This window comes from Arvicola amphibius, chromosome 11, assembly GCF_903992535.2.
Source record: "Arvicola amphibius chromosome 11, mArvAmp1.2, whole genome shotgun sequence".
NCBI lineage: Eukaryota > Metazoa > Chordata > Mammalia > Rodentia > Cricetidae > Arvicola > Arvicola amphibius.
Window position 1 is genome coordinate 4936910 of NC_052057.2, and position 17479 is coordinate 4954388.

At 40.9% G+C, this 17479-nt stretch overlaps 1 protein-coding gene across 3 annotated transcripts in view; it reads right to left on the minus strand.

Annotated features, from left to right (window-relative positions):
• Window positions 1-17479, minus strand: part of Pdgfc (platelet derived growth factor C) — a 154773-nt gene that overhangs the window by 123660 nt on the left and 13634 nt on the right. The window lies entirely within an intron of this gene.

Below are 17479 nucleotides of genomic sequence, written 5' to 3' on the forward strand. Positions count from 1 at the left end.
AAAATGTATACATAAGAGAGATAAGATGTTTACTTCTCAGTATCAGACCTTCTTAATTTATTAGTAGTAACATTAGTGAGCTTTATTTTGAATAGGACTCACTTGGTAGAGATTATTTTCATATATCCTACAGATTTCTTACATTGTTTTCATTATTCTAGCTTCTCTTTCTACTTGTGTTTGTGTGTGAGCATGGATACACATGGGTGCATGCCCAGAGTCTGTAAGGGAGCTTCAGATTCTATGAAGCTGCTATTACAGGCCTTTGTGAGCCACTGACCTGCAAGACACAAACTCAGGTCCTTGGTCTGAGCAAGTGTTCTTAACTACTGAGCCGTCTGTCCAGGTTTGTTTTAAGGGTACGATTGTTTTGCCTTCTTGTATGTATGTGGGCCACATACTTCCTAGTACTCAGGCAAGTCAGAATCCATCATGTCCCTTGAAACCAGGGTGATAGCATTGTGACCTCTGCAAGGATCACCAGTGTTCTTAACCACTAAGCTTTCTCTCCATCCCCCTTTTGTTTGCTCTTGAAACGAGGTCTCAGAGATCTTAGACCGACTCACTGCTAACTATGTAACTTAACATGACCTTGAACTTCTGATTCTCCTGCGTCCAGAACCCAGAGTCTGTATTACAGGTGTGGACCACCAGCAGCTAAGCTACAATCTTCAGGGACTTTCTTTAATTTTATAAAGCAATGCCTTTAAATCTAGCATTCCCTAATCAAAATAGGCATGTTTACATTACCAAGATAATGGAAGTAAGCCTAAGCCAAATACACTACAGTTATCTCAAAGAGTTAAGAGAAAGTTTAGAATGAGAGCTATGACCGCCACCATAGAGCCAGTATGACCTAGGGGGAATCTTGGCCCTGACACGTCACTCTGAACTATGGAACAGGGCCAGTTTCCATAGCGAGCATCCCCGCCTTTGTGCTTTCTTACCCTCACAAGAACACCAGACAATCCATGTGGTTTTGAAATACTTTGGTCAAATAAAGCTAAAGAAAGATTGGCACAGTAGAATTCAGAAGAAGAATCAAATGTGAAAACTGAGTAAGACGGTCATGGGAGATCGGTCAAAAACCGAGGGATACAAGGGAACATCCAGCACTTACACCCGGCAGCCACACAGACATGCCTGCGAACGGCAGAAGGGAGGCATGCAATGCGAACAGAAGCATGGAAAATAATCAACAAACGGCTACAGGAAGTGCGGGCCGACAAGACATTTGGAGAGAAAAGATGACAGAGCGTCTTGGAAGGATCATCATGTAAAGCATGTGACTCATTTCTCAAGAATTGGGTACAAAAGCCCCTCCTTGGTTAACCATGGGCTCTCCATTGCCAGCCCAATAGACTACTACTCTGGAAGGCAGCAGAACAAAGTCAGGATAATTCAGGAAATGGCTCATATGAGTACAAACAGGAAGCTTGTGTCTACCTTCCTGAACACGAAAGGCAAAATAGCATTTTTAATACAAACTCTTCAACACTATCTCTAGATTGCATCTCCAAACATCCTGCAGTATTTGTTGAAATACACATGCCTTTAGCAACACCTTAATAACTAGAATGAAGAAAACCTACTGACCGGTAAATTCTTTAGAAAATACCAAAGACATACTAAAAACAGGCAAGCAGAGTCTACAATTTTTTTTTCCAATTTTATCATTTGGCAGGGCCCTGGTGGCGCACGCCTTTAATCCCAGCACTTGGGAGGCAGAGGCAGGTGGATCTCTGTGAGTTCAAGGCCAACCTGGTCTACAAGAGCTAGTTTCAGGACAGGCTCCAAAGCTACAGAGAAACCCTGTCTCAAAAAAACAAAAACAACAAACAAACAAACAAACCTATTTAATCATTTAGAAATTATTATTTTAATGTCAGTTTACCATATCTATTAATTACTACATATATTAAAATTTATTAACCAGGAAAAAAATTTAAAATTCTTAATAACAGAAAATAACACTCATGTAGTTCTCAGGGTCTTAAGGGAGTTTTACATACTCCCTTAAATATATCAAACATAAAAAAAATATATCAAACATTAGGCAAAAGTAAAATTTTGACTTACAGGAACCATATAGTGGAAACATAGGAATTCATGTATAAAGGAAAATATTAGCTACATGATTATTGTAGAGCTGCTATAATATCTACATTTAATGCAGTCTTAGAGCCCATCTATAAGGGGCTGACTGAATAAAATGTAAGTTGTTATCAGAGACAGGAATTGTGAGGAACAATAAAGAATGGAACAGGCCTACCTGGAGAGATTTACAATCCAGACAGCCTAAGCACTTTATATAATTTTATTTTGTGTATGAACTTTCATGAGACCAAGAAATGTTCCACAGATATTTTTAGTCTATCAATGACGTCGGAGAGTTGAACAGCCACTGACAATAACAAGTATTTATAGAGAAAAGGCACCGAGGAGAGCTTGTACCATGAACAAAAGGTTATAAATCATATACACGAAACCTTGCTTCTCTGATAAAGGTGACTTGGATTAATACTCACATATAGAAAACTACGTGTTTAGCAAGGAAGCAGTAGATGGTTTTCGCAAGCACAGGTGAGGCATTTTTATTCAGAAAAGAATCTGCAGATTACCAGTGAGCCTCACGAAGCATGCTGCCCCTATGTGCATAGCGTGATATGCCTACAAATACACCGAGAAGCTGATAGCACATCACTGCTAACTATAGGACTCCCGACACATTACTATAGCATATCGCATAATTTAAATTTTTCAAATCATATTGATTTGAGATAATGACGGGCCACAGTATAAAATAGTAGACTAGAATTCCTGCTAAGTGGGTGACAAAGCCAATGTACATTCTGCCCTTGCTTAGGTCCTAAGGTTTCTGGTTCAGTAATGTCTCTGAATGCAGTGGTTTCTCCCCCAGCTTCTGGATGAATAACATCCATGCCCACACTATTAATGAACTAAACCTTTTGCTATTCCAGCTAATGCATCACTAGGTAAGGTTGTTAAGCTGCACCCTCACCCTACCTGACCTCTACTGTAGACAACGCTACTTTTATTGATATTCTTCCGGTCCCATATATTATCTTACAGTACACAGGAGCATATTGTGTTGTAAACTTGCACTATTGACATGAACAGTGTGAACTCATTAGAAAAATAATTCAATGAGTCAGACATACAAACAAGAAATAACATGTGGGTTTCTCTGCTCCGTGAAAGACAATCTGCCAGTTAGCAAGGGCCACATTGGGAACTGCCTGAATTTTCTTCCACACACCTAAGAAACAAAATCAGGCTCATCAAGGAGAACTTGGAGAGATGACCCACACAACCTGAGTAGTTAAGAAAACATCTGATTCATTTCAGTAGCAATGAGGAAGTAACAGGAGACTTGTGCATGGTGTGTATGAAATATAAGAACTAAATGTTTGGCATTACATATACAAATCATGATCCATGTACAAAAGATACTTCATGACATAGTTGTTGATATAACGATGTCTTCTAATGAAATTGATCATAACATTCTGTGAATACTTCATTTCAAATGTGTGTTACACAATCATTTAAAGTCTAGCGTTGACTCTTCCATAACCTTGACTCCCTAAATATTATCCCTACTATATGGCGCTTCCAGTTCAGTGAAGGCAAAGGGAGAGTGGGGCTGGGGATGTAGTTACTTGCATTTATCACATGCAAAGAGCTATTAGGGTCTACTTGGAGAGAAAGTTATGTGGTTGCTAGGCAACACAACTTTCCAGAATCAATCATGAGCCAGGGAGACAGATTCACCGCTACCATACTGAAGTAGATAATCACCAGGCAGGCTATTAACATGCAATAGGTCTTTATGTAACTTTGGGCTTACAAATGTGCATAGTTAGGGCCAGCAAGATGGTTCAGCCACTATAGGTACTTGAGGCCAAGACTGACAGCTTGAGTTTGATCTTCACGGTGGGATGAGAGAACTACTACCTGTAAGCTGATGTCTGATTTGTGTAAGTGTGCTATGGGAAAGTGTACACACACACAAACACATATTAAATCAATAAATATTTATAAATGTCATCTTGAATTTGTAAATGTATACCTAGTGTACCTATTTAAAAGCGATAAAAACTGCCTTGCAGCCAAAGAAATCTAAAACCACCATCTTGTTATGATACTAAATCAGATGACCTCTGATGTCAGTACAGACTTCCCTCTGAGTACTTAAATCAGTTTCCAAGTGTCTTGAGAAAGTTCAGAAGTTGAACCCCATGAGAATTCTCTGAGATCATAAAATTACGTTTAATAAGCAAAGCCAATGTCACTTAGACTCCACCCTTAAAGGCTCCCTAGCCTTCAAAGTTCCACCACAAGCTGGGGACTAAAGGTTCAAAACATGAGCTCATAGAGGACATTACAAAGTCACATCAGACATTACTTCAGTGATACGTAAGGTAGAGTACAGTCCTTGACAGAGTAGGAACAATAATATACGGAGAGCATTGCCAAACAAACAAACAAACAACAACAACAAAGACTTCCCTGCTTTAAAAATATGCTCTATTTGTAAAAATTAAAGAGTCATGGGTGGATTAAATAAAGGATTTAAAAGGATGGCATCTTTCCCTATAAAACACTTTATAAGTTCCTGGATGATCTCTTAAGAAATGAAGGCAAATATCTCAAAAATCCATCCAAGATTTGACAAAAAGGAAACTAATTGTGAATCCACTCTTAGACATGGAATGAAAAATACACTGGAACACAGTCCTGTGGTCTTCCCGAGGGCCTGAGGGAAGCCCCACTTGACCATAAAAGGGCTGTCTGCATGTACTCAGCAGACCGCACGAACGATCATATTTACTATGCAGCCCATTCCTTCGGGCTCACAGGAGCTCCTGAGGGCTGGCAGCACAGGAAGGCCTCAGGTCTCAAAGCAAACAGGATTCAAAACATACCACTTTTCTCCCAACAACTAATGTGCTTGGTTTTTCTCACTTAGCTCCTTACACACACACACACACACACACACACACACACACACACACACACACACAGAGAGAGAGAGAGAGAGAGAGAGAGAGAGAGAGAGAGAGAGAGAGAGAGAGAGAGAGAGAGACCATAGAGTCTCTATAATTTAGCAGATGAATATTTTAGAAACACTTGGAAAGAGGGTTTTAAGCTTCCTCGGGAGAATGGGAAACCCATCTCTCGTAGATAGAAACCCTTTCCAGTAACACCGCAGCAGCTGGAGAAGTGAAGAATAAAGAATGGGTCTGTATCAGGCAGTTAGGCTGCTTAGCAACTTAGAAGGCTTTTCTCAAAGTCCGTAGAAACAGCTAATGTATACATCACTAAAATGAGCAAAATTTAAAAATCAAAAATCACAAGGCAAACAACAAACTGAAGGCAGTAAAGGTGCACAGTGCTGCCCACTGAGGGAGCATGTATGAACACACATCTGCTGTGCCGGGACGCTATGACATGAGGGTGGTCAAGAGAATGGCTGTAGAGCCCCTGGTTTAGCCTCTGAAAGGCTTCTGAGATTTCTGTCCAGTGATGTACACTGACTGAAACTACTACCTAGGACCAAGACTATGATTCCCAGCTACTAAGTAATTGATGTCATGTCCAAAGATCCAGACAGCTTCTTTCAGTCAGTCGTCTGTTTAACTGATCACCTCTTGCTGAGAGGATTCTCTTTAAAACGTAGCTCTTTATGTGGGGACTCAAAACAGATGCAGATTTCATGAGCACGTTGACAGCCTTAACAGTTTCTGAACACAAAACAGGAAAAAATAATTTAAAGCCAAATCTGATGCACACAGACCTAAGAAAATGCACACAAGTTCTTTTCTTGAACAAATAAGTTTAAACTTATTTTTCTGACCATCTAATTTGTTTTTTAGAAACTCCTATATGTATTTATAGTCTCTATAGCCAGGAAGATGGAGAAAGTAATTAATATATATTAATCAGGCTAGGATTTTGCTGAAATCCCACAATGAAGTAAGAAATTAAGTGATGAGAAAGACTGAGTACAGATTATGTGACCAAGAGCTGGGTCAGCCAGAACTTACATACTGCTTGACTTTTGCTTTCAGAGATCCATACTCTACCTTTGATCTGCAAAACTTTCCTCACATTCCCAACATCTGGACTTTTCCTTAAAGCACCTAGGGGTGTTATTAAGAATTAACCAACAAAACCACAGGGACAGCTGACAGGCATTTATCCATCAGGTTGGGGTGGTGACTGTAAACTCAAAATCTTACAAAAAGCACCTTGGGAAGTTTAGTGACCACACAGACTCAGCAGTCTGGTTTCAATTCTCTTCTGGAAGTAGCCACAGCTGCCCCCAGTCCCTCTGTGTGACCCTGCTCACCCGTGAGCGGCCTGGATGCCTCAGGCATTAGACTTATAGTGCAAAGATTTCAGCTCTTTTCTTTCAGGGCCAGTCAGACCTTACACATATGAGCCGTGAGAAATCCATATTCCACCTTCTATTGGGTTTGACAACATCTATCTATTCAACAGCTGTAGTCTTAAGCTGAAGCCCTGTAAACCAGACACACACAACACCTCAAAGGTGTGATCACCTTTTACATCCCTCTGATAAAACACCTAAAGGAGCAGCTTAAAAGCGAGAAGGGATTTTTGCTTACAGTTTCAGAAATTGTAGTTCATGGCTGACCATCTCAATGGATTGTAGCCACATGTCTGGGCCAGAAGTCTCCCGATAGTGGGGAATTTGGAGTGAGCGTTCTTCATCTCATGGAAATAACAAGCAAGAGTAAGGAAGGGACCGGGACCAGGCATCACCTCGAAGTTTTGTCTCAGTACCTATTTCCTGTAACTAGGCCCTACCTCCCTAAGTGTCCAGAATACTGTCCCACCAAAATACTGTCCTCTCAGTACATGAGCCTTCAGGAGGGAAACTTCACATCTCCGTGACAGCCAAGCAATCTTTGTAAAAGTCTACAGAATCTACGAAAAGGAGGAGCAAGACCAAAGCCCTCTTCAGGCCTGGAGCAGAAGGCGCGGAGGGGAAGCTTTCAGTATGCGGAATACCGAATCTGTCCTTATCTGCCACCTGAAATACAGACTACTCTGTCACACCGTAGGAGAGAAAGTAGGCAGGCAAGAGTCAGCCTTATTTTCAGCTCCTCTACAGCCACCTACATGAGGGACACAATGTCCTCACTGCTTCCAGACTGACCTCCCCTCCCCTCTTGGTTTCCACTTGAGAGGCTGGGATAGGGACAGCACCGGGACCTGTTCCTATAGTCAGAGGCCAGGAGAGCGGTCTAGATGTGTTAGCTGAATCACCAATGCCAGAGCAGGTAGAAGGAGGCCTCAGTGGACCTGGTCAGTAGGAACTGAAGAGGACAGAAGACCAGAGGCAGGAGGGCAGGAAGAGCCAAGCTGCTTACCTGCGTTTTTCTTTGCACGAGTGAGCAGGTGACGCATTAATGAGTGACAGCATTCCCAAATAATTGCTGCATTCACAGGCAAAAACAAAAACAAACAAAAGACATAATGCTTCAGGGGGATTAGCATCATGAAAATTATAGGCCTCCTTTTGGAAAACAAGACAGTACAGTACTCCGGAGCTGAAATTTTGCCATCCTTTATCCTGCAGCCTGAAAGGCTGTTCCCTTGTTTTTCCAAAGGGAAATCAAAAATAGATAAGAATGGATGCCCAGGTAAGAAAGCACAAGCAGGCATCGTTCGGATCAAATACGGGCAGTTTATTTCAATAAGTTGGCAAGTGCTTGGGAATTTATCATACTTAGGAAGACAAATTAATTTATGATTCCCCAATCTGTTAGTACAGACTTTGGGAGGCATGCTAGAAGCAACCTATGAACATTGTAATTTCTCATATGATGTACAGTCTCCCATACACATTTGTCTATAAAGACCACGGTGTGCAACCAGATGACATATTCCCAATGCATCCAACAAGTGTCCAAAGAAAAAGAAAAAAAAAAGCAACCACAAAATAAGAAAGAAAGAAATGAAGCAAACAGAGAAAGGAAGGAAACCAAGAAGAAAAGTGTGTGGAGGGGTGACTTTAGGTTGCCGCGTGTTGGCAGCCATCTTCTTCCCAGACAAACCCTTAGATCTGAGGAAAACAACATTTCTTGTTAGGTGCCAACAACAACACAGATAATTGTTACTATGGCTCTGTTGTGTGTATGGGGCATGTCCTCTCCTGCCTTGACCATAGCCACGCTAGCCTCTGGGATAAAAGACAGAGCCAAGTTTTTTAATCCTAACCCTAAAGGGCCAACTTCAGCCTTGCCGTGACCTGGTTTCTAATGCCAAACGCTGCACTTTAGATGCTGTCTGATAGAACGAGATGAAAAGCTGCTTGCCTCGTTCTCACTAGAGCCTCTGTTAACAATTAACACCAAGCGACTCCCAATGTAGCGTGGACCCACAGGAGAGCATTTCAAGAAGAGCCAATGTCTTTTAGGAAGGGCGTTACTAATAATCTTTGCTGCTTCTGGCCCTCATCAATAAAATATTTATATTTATAATGTACTAGCACATATCATTCAATATATGACTGAATTCATTCAAGAATTTATACACTCATGGAAATAGTTATGAGACATGTAGAGATATTTAATATGCTTTTGTGATCAATGGGGATTCTCCAGTGGGGAGGGGCTGTTTGTTCTGTCCTCTGAATACCATGAGTAATGTCAGCTCAGAATAATTCACAACTTTTCTCATGAGAGGTTTACTGCCCTGGAGGCTGGCCACCTAAGCAGGGAGACATTCAGGGCTGGCATGTGTAGCACCAATGTAAGAAAGGCGGAAACGAACTATAGCACACAGGGGATGATGTTAGCTCCAACAAACGCTCTCCAAATTCACCCACACCCTCAGTAACTTCGTCCAAAAAAGACCTTCCTTCCTCCCTCTGTTTCTTCCTGCCTGCCTTCTTTTTTTTCTTCTTTACTTCTTTCTTTTTCAATTAAGAAACAAAAAGATCTATTTATTCTGTGATTTCCTAATAAGTACAAAGCCTAGGAAGACTGCTAAACCATTCTTTAACTAGCCACATCGTTCAAAGGTGAACAACATAGGAACTGAAGCCACTGGTTGGAAAAGCTTTCAGGACATTTCTCCTAAGACTTTGGTGTCCTTGGATCGCACACACAGTAATGGGGTTTGATGCTCACTTTCTTCTCTAGGGCATATTCATAGCATTTGGTTTGGGTCATTACACAGTAAACACACACTCACACACATATTCACACTCATACACAGATTCCCACATTCACACATATACTCTCTCACAGACACACACTCATACACACACACACACTCACACTGTCTGCAAGGCAATGTGCAATGTATCTTTATAACAAACTGGCCCCAGGAAATTATTAATGAGGGGTGAAGAGGTTACAGGCAGCTAAGCCCACAAGAATGCCTATGCAAAGAAACTGCCTATTCAGTCAGAGGAGCTGAGAGCTGTGTGGTGAACACTGGCACTTGGAAAGGAATTCCTTCCTAGGCAAGAAATGGTCTCTACTGTGCACAGCCAAAATAAAATGAGTCATAACACTCCAGGTTTCCTAACTGTGTATTAGTTGGATGACCTCTGGTTCCTAAGGAAGTCAAGGGCATCACTAACTAAAAAGCAGTCCTGTCCCACTACCTCTTTCCCCAGTACCACACACACATGAGGACCCATCGAAGATGGCACAGGTTTGGTCCTGCCAGATTCTATTGCTATCACACACTGTACGACACAGTATTTGTAACATTTGGCTTTACTTTCAGGAAGGGAAGCAAGAAAACCTGTGCCAGGAAACAGGGTGGTTGTACTCTTTGGACAAGCCCAGGCATGCCCCACCGACAGCACTGGCTGAACCCTCTCTTCCTAGAGAAAGTTTGCCTGCCGCTAGAAAAGTTGGAAGATTGCAAGCGATGACTCTGAAGGCTCCAGAAGAGAACGTTCAGTCCCTCTGCCTGAGCAGGAGGATTGTGTAGAGCCGGAGACAGCTGAGAAGTAATGATAAGAAGAAAGTCTTAGGTTCATTGTCTACCTCCAAACATGGAGTCCTATTTTCTCCCTGTGACGATGGCATGAAATCCACTGTCCCCAAATTAGGATGGATAACGCCACCCTTACCGCTTGGAAGAAAGAAATGGTACTCAGAGGGGTCCTATGAACAGACCCGCTGTGGCCACCCTCATGCAGCACTGCTATCTCCAATTATTTTCTCAAGACACTCCTCTAAACCATGTCTGCCCAAACCCCAGTCCCTTTACCTTATCCCTTTCTTCAATTTATCATCCGCGATTAAAATAGCACAGAGGCCCCATGTCTCTTTCCTTCGGTTTCTACATCTTTCTGAAGTCCCAGGGCCTAGAAAATTACAAAACTTCTGTGTCTTTTTTCCTCTTCCTACACTGTCATTTTCAGCTTAACTTGCACACCCCAGCTCCAAGAGCTAAGGTGTGAACTGCTGCTCCCTTCCCAAGGCACAGTTAGTAGGATTCTGCCATGAAAACCATCTACGTATACCTGTAATTATAAAATTTTCTAAAATGCTTATACGTGCTCCACTGCAAGTAGATATATTTATGAAATCAAACATAAATCATGACAGTAATTATTAAATATATCAAAACAAATCAAATAAGAAATCAGATCTTCATAGATCTAAATGCTTACGTTTTGAATGTCTGAATGCCTACCAAGCCCTGGACACAACGTGGGTGTGATGACTTATATTCTAAACACAGAGGGGAAAGGCAGACACTTTTCCTTTTTCTCTGGGTTTTTTTGTCTCTGCATGGTGAGTACCTACTGCCTGTAGTGAGGTTCTAGGTATATACAGCAAACAAAGAAGAGAAAGGAGAAAAAAGACCTACACTACCTACAACAGCCTCAGCCTTTACCCTGGTGGAGGCTCAGGGACTTCATTCGTGAAGCTGCCTTCCAAAAAGTATCGAACAGCAGGGTTTATTACTAAACTAAATCAGATTTCTTCCCAGGGTGCTACTCCTGCAATCCATGCAAGTATACTTAAGGAGTGAGGGATACCCATGCTCATGTATTTACAGACTTATGAATATGAGGTTAGATTTTTGTTAAATTCTGAAATCTCCAATAGCTTGAAAGTTCTAATAATTAAACTGTAACATTGCTGAATGAGTCTAGAAAGGTTTCTGTTGTAGATTGACACAAGGCAAAAGATAAGTTAGCAGGACTCCTCCTGAGTGACCTCTAGTTGAAGACAGATACTACAGGCCCCGGGGGAGAGGCTCAGGTGGCAAATGGTCTGTTTTGTACACACGAGGTCTTGAGTTGGGCTACCAGAACCCGTGTAAAAGTAATGCATAAGCAAATTAATTAAATTAAATAAAACAAGGTGTGGTGGATGACCCAGCGCTGGGAGGTAGAGACTGGCAGATGCCTGGGATTTGCCAGCCAGTCAGTCCTACCTAACTGGCTAGGACTATGAAGAACCTTGATTTCTAAAACTGTATATGGCATTTAAGGAACTATACAGGGGTTGAGTTCAGTGCCCTTTCCCCAGCACACACACACACACACACACACACACACACACACACAGAGAGAGAGAGAGAGAGAGAGAGAGAGAGAGAGAGAGAGAGAGAGAGAGACACTACTGATACTCTTGTATTGAGTACAGTATCCGCAGCATGAAAATAAGAAAGGAAGGTGATTCTCACCTTTATTCCAGAGTCGACTTAGCATTTGGATTTTATTGTAGACAGAGAATGGTATTTCTCAATTAGCTGAAATCTGAGCCTGGTGAGCCACTCTCCATCTAGTTAGAAATAACTGAATCTTTGCTTCCTACAAAATGTGTGGCACAAGAAATTAAATTGAATCCTTCCTATAGCCAAAGATGCACTCACACAGCAACATAGTCCACATCTAAAATCTCTAGGTGTTTCCAAATGTCAATTTTAGGGGCAGCAAAATGGCCAGTAACTTGCTTACATGCAAAGGGAAAAAAAGTTCTTCTCCCAGCCATATTGTCCCATTTGAGCCTTCATTCTCCAAAAGGGAGTAAAACAACACAGGTCATATTGTCGTCTGTAGAGTATGACTTGTTTTAGCGTCAGAAGGTGAGTATCTGCCCAATTTCACTATCTTTAAAATAAGCAAAACCTTATTCAGGAGCTTTGCTTAAACCTCTGGTTTGACCAACACCATCGCTATCCATGAGCATTGGAGTCACCAGAGTCAGCACCAGGAGCTTGAAGTCACTGGGTAACAGGGTTACAGGTCTGCTAATGCAGAGATAGTCAACGGTATCTCTAAGCTTCTTAGGAAATACCATACCTATCTGTTGATATTACATCACTGGGAAAGGTATTAAGAGCTAACCACTACCTAGAACTCAGATTCCTTTCAAATTCTTTCATCACAACTCCACCTTCATGACTCATGGACAATATTGACCACACTAGAACTAAACCTATTAATGTTTTAAAATATGAAGTATTCTTTAACCTGTTGTAGTTCCAGTACAAAGATCTAAGTGACACACAAAACGTGAAAATCAATTTTGGTGGCTAGACTAACATGAAGATAGCAGAGATCAGCTCTCGCCCAAATCTCAGGAGGTGTCTGGTATTAAATAGTTAGCAAATTGATTTACTAAAGGTCTACAAAAAGCCAGCCACTTTCTTCAACTTTCTAATCACCGCTAAAGAGATTCAGTTTCTTTTATTAACCTCTAGTGGACTTAAACTATCAATAAGCTGTAGAAAACTTTTATTTGATTTCAGTTGTGATTTCTTTTTCTTCTTTTTTAGCATCAAAAATAGATATATACAGCTCAGGGAAGATCTATAATAATTTTCAAGTTATTGAACATAAAGAGCTTTGATTAATTAGCATAAAAATGAAGCTCAGGAAAGTTTATTATCTTTTTTATCTAATTTGAGGATAACTAGCTACAAAATAAACATAAAAATTTTTGTCTTTTTATGGAAACACTAAAGGAAATATTAAGAATGAAATGCTTGAAATACAAACAAAAAGCCAAAGCACAATGTTTAAATTACAGCGCTCAAAACATAAGATGACTTCTTAACTATATTGGGCTTTATCCCTTCAGTAAGAGGATTTGCACAGTAAAGTTCCATTGGTTCATGTGGGAATTACTCTTTGCTTTAATTTTCTCTTATCCTTCACAAGGGAAACCTCTCTTTCTGCACCAAAGATTGCCCCTCTCCATCAACAGCTGTGTTGAGAAACTTGCCTTTGACACCCACTCACGAGAGCGCCTCTCACAGAGCAGAATCAGACAAAATGCTTGCCAAACTCTGTCAGTTGGATATTTGCCAGAGAATATTCTAGACTGGAGTCAGCTAAGGGGTAGGTAGAAAGAATCTGAGAAGAACATGGAATTTGAAAAGCCTTGGTCAGTATGCACATTTGACATTACATCACCCCAGGAGATGCACCACTCTCTTTTTCTACAGAACTCAACTCCAAGACCACTGTGACAGTGCACAGCGATATTATCACTGTTTAAATTATTACATGTATTTGTCCCGTGAAAGCAGAGACAAGAGACTCCCATCCGTGCTTCTGATAGTCTGCTGTCCTTAAAAATCAACCAGATGATAACTTATAAGTGTATCTGTCATAAAAGAAAGCAGTCAATAGGTATTTTTTCTTGTGTTTTTTTGTTTGTTTGTTTGTTTGTTTTTCAAGACAGGGTTTCTCTGTGTAACATCCCTGGCTGTCCTGGAACTAACTCTTGTAGACCAGGTTGGCCTCATACTCACAGAGATCACCTGTCTCTGCCTCCCCAGTGCTGGGATTAAAGGCATGTGCCACTACCACCTGAAGTCAATATTTATTCTTTTCAAAAGTATGTATGGCAAATTTTTCAAGGAGTTGAAACATAAGCCAAGATCCTGAATAAGGTGTAACATAGAAAAGAACAAAGACCACCAATATATCATTGAAAACGTTCACATCAAGTCAGATAATCAGCACACCCAAGTCCTTAGCCCAGAACTGAAGGATGCCAGGATGAGGCTGCCTACACATGGTACCCATAGCACAAAGTCAGGTTGTGTTTCTGCGAAATGTCACCACTTCTAACTGCAGCGGACTTCAAATCTAAATATACATGATAAATAATAAAAACAATGAAGTCATTAATAATACTCCATCATAGAGAAAGGAAGCCAATGTAAAATACATGCCTGGTTTTACGTGTCCCAAACACTGTACTCCCTTGCACACATCAGAAGCCTGTGCAGTCTAGGCACCACGCTTATGTAAACAGCAGTGGGTGATTTTAGTTTGCTTGTGACACTATAAATATTGGCATGAGCTTCCTGCTATGAATTCTGAACTCTCTCTCCAGGGTCTGCTTCTGTTTTGTCCTCACGGCAGAGCTACAGAGAACTTGCCCATAATCTCATAAGTTCAGAGCTGAGAAAATCAACTTCATGTCCAAGAAAGAAGAAAACATAGCCTTTGTATTTTTTGAGTGACTATAGAAAACAACAATAACAAAAAAATGAAACAAAAGAAAAAAGCCCTTTCTCAAATATTTTTGCTTTCCAGAGGACGAATTAGAATTGCCAATCTTAAAACCCTGAAGCACAAAACAAAAACTAAAAATCAAGAGAAAACACCTGAGCTGCAGCTGAGGTTAATTGGAAAATTCAGAAGGGGAAGAGCATCCTAAAGACAAAGTTTTTGCAAATAAACTTTAGGAGTTTATGATCTTTTCTGAACAAATCGACTGTAAAGAGACATGATCACAAAGTTCACAGTTTAAAAGTAGATTTTCCTGGAAATGATACATTTCTGTTTTCTGGTTGAGGAAATAGCATTGTAAGCATCATCATTATAATCTGCCCATCGGGTTCTTGGTTCATCAATTTTATTCAGTCTAAGCAGAAAGACTGGGGCCATCCTGTGTGTACCCTTTTAGTTCCTCAAAATGAAGCCAGACGTTAGTTGCATCTCTCAGTTGTGAAATCAGGCATATGACTCACTTAAAGATCTTAGATGATGGTTTAGGATCCCAGAAGCCAACAGCACAGCAGGACAGGCTGTGCTGGCTCTAAGTGTGCTGTCTGTATTTCACTCAAGACCCTCTCAGCTGAGGCACTGTGCTAAAGATTAGTCAACATTTTATTGACTGACACTTAAAAGTCATGGAAGATAAGAATCGCTGATACCTTAAATTTGCAATGACAACTGGTGACTACTGGAACGCTCTGGGAGCCTGGAAATGAGAACAGGAAGCAGAGAAATGGAAAAGGTTTTCTTAGCAGAGCATCTGGAAGGATGACCCCTAAATGTCTGTGGGCTTTGCATAAGTGTGAAGAACCTCTGCTCCAGTCAAAAGCACTTATTAAATGGGCAGTATTGCCAGCCTCTGGCAGCCGAACTATGGTATACACCTTCTAAATCCTCTGCCCTTTGATTTCACACTGACAGATCCTCTTGCAAATAAAAACCAAACAAATGTGTATTAAAGAAACATAGCTTTGAAAGGTAGCCTCACAGTCCCAAAAGGATAACCATGTGAGGTTCCAGATGATTAGTGGTAGTGATTCTCCAGTGAACACACATATCAAAACACTGGATTGAATATGGTAAACACACTGATTTATTTATTTTATCGATTGCTTTTGATGAAGTCTGGAAAATATAGGATAGTAAAATAATGATATAAAAATATTAAGCATATGTTTTAAAAGGAAAGCAAAATAAAGCATTAGGAACCTAATCTAAATCTAAAATGTGAGACTCTTCTTAGCTTGCTAGGGTCTTATCAGTAACATTCACATACATAGTTCTATAGTATGTCAGATATAGGCCTTCATCGTTAACAAATAACATTTCAGTTCTATTTTTTCCACAACAATGTATTGAACTGTGGAAAGACAATTGCATGCCAGAGGAATAGGCTTTTCTCTCACAAGCCTATGCTTCTGCATGCAACTCTTCCTTTCCCACTACACTCTTCATCCTTCACCATCTCCCTTTGATACTGACATCATAGAAGGCTGGGCTATCCTGGAGGTAGAACAGCCTCGGGCTCCTTTAGCATTCCAAAACGGTCTCTAGTACATCACAAGCCACACTGGCTGGGAACACCAAGTGTATATATAGCCACACTCGCTAGACCTGTTTCCAGAGTGTGACAAGGCCATTAGAACAACAGTGTACAAGTCTGAACTGACCTATTGGACCAGAGGGATGACGGGACATTGGGAAAATGAAGGTGTGCATGGTGCATACAGATCAGCTGTGGGGCCTCTTGTGTAAGAAGGAATAAGGGCTATCTCAGTAGCCCTTGGGAGCCCCAAAGTTTTGCTCCTTAGTCTTTAGCCCAGCAGTACCACCACCATCTCAGAACTTGTTCAAATGCAAACTCTCAGGTTCCACTTGGAACCTGCTAACTCAGAACCTGAATTTCAATCTGATTCCCAGGTCATCCACACCTGATTGGAGTAGCTCAACCACACCTGACTCTACCACAGCTCCACTGTGGACAAGTTATTTAGCATTACCCTCATGCAGCTGATCAAAGGGGTAAAAAGGAGAAGCTAAAACCTAGATTTTTGTTTGAGGCTGTTCATTTGTTCCCAGCTGCCCAGATCAAAATAATCACATAGAAACTATATTATTTGCAATACTGTTTGGCCAATAGCTTAAGCATATTTCTGGCTAATTCTTATATCTTAAATTAACCCATTTCTATTAATCTGTGCATCACCATGTGGCTGTGGCTTACCGTCAAGATTCCAGCACATCTGCCTCTTATAGGCAGCTACATGGCATTACATTGACTCCACCTTCTTCTCCCAGTATTCAGTTTAGTTTACTGCCTAGCTCTATTCTGCTAAGCCAATGGCTGAAACAGCTTTATTCATTAACCAATACAAGCAACACATATACAGAAGGAATTCCCACACCACCAGATCGCAGAGTAAATAATAAGGAGACTTTGGCACTGTTTGTGTCAGAGGTAATCAGCACCAGACTTAGGATAATGACAGTGTGCAGAAAATACAAATACAACTATAAATATTTTACTAGCAAATAGAAATGTCAATATTCACTCACAACCTTTGTGTCTTCTTTAATGGAGTGTATCATACTTTTGGAGCCTTTGTGTTGGAATACAGAACAGAAACTGCCCATCTGAAGCTGCAATTTCACATTGGACTGCTAAGACTAACACAGCCCATGTACTCTAAACATATGTGAGACTGAATCCTTGGATGGCAGTGACGTATCGGCAAGAGGGGTCCTAGGATATCAAAGGAACAATAAAACCGATGTGTTCAGAGTTCTGATTTTCAGAGGAAATGGTACAATGATCAGTGAATGCTGAATCCCTTAGACATATCAAGAATCTCACCCTTTCTGCCCCTCCAGTGAGAAACAGGTGTGTGGCAGGCATAAAGAGAACTACTCATTCTGGCAAGGCCAATG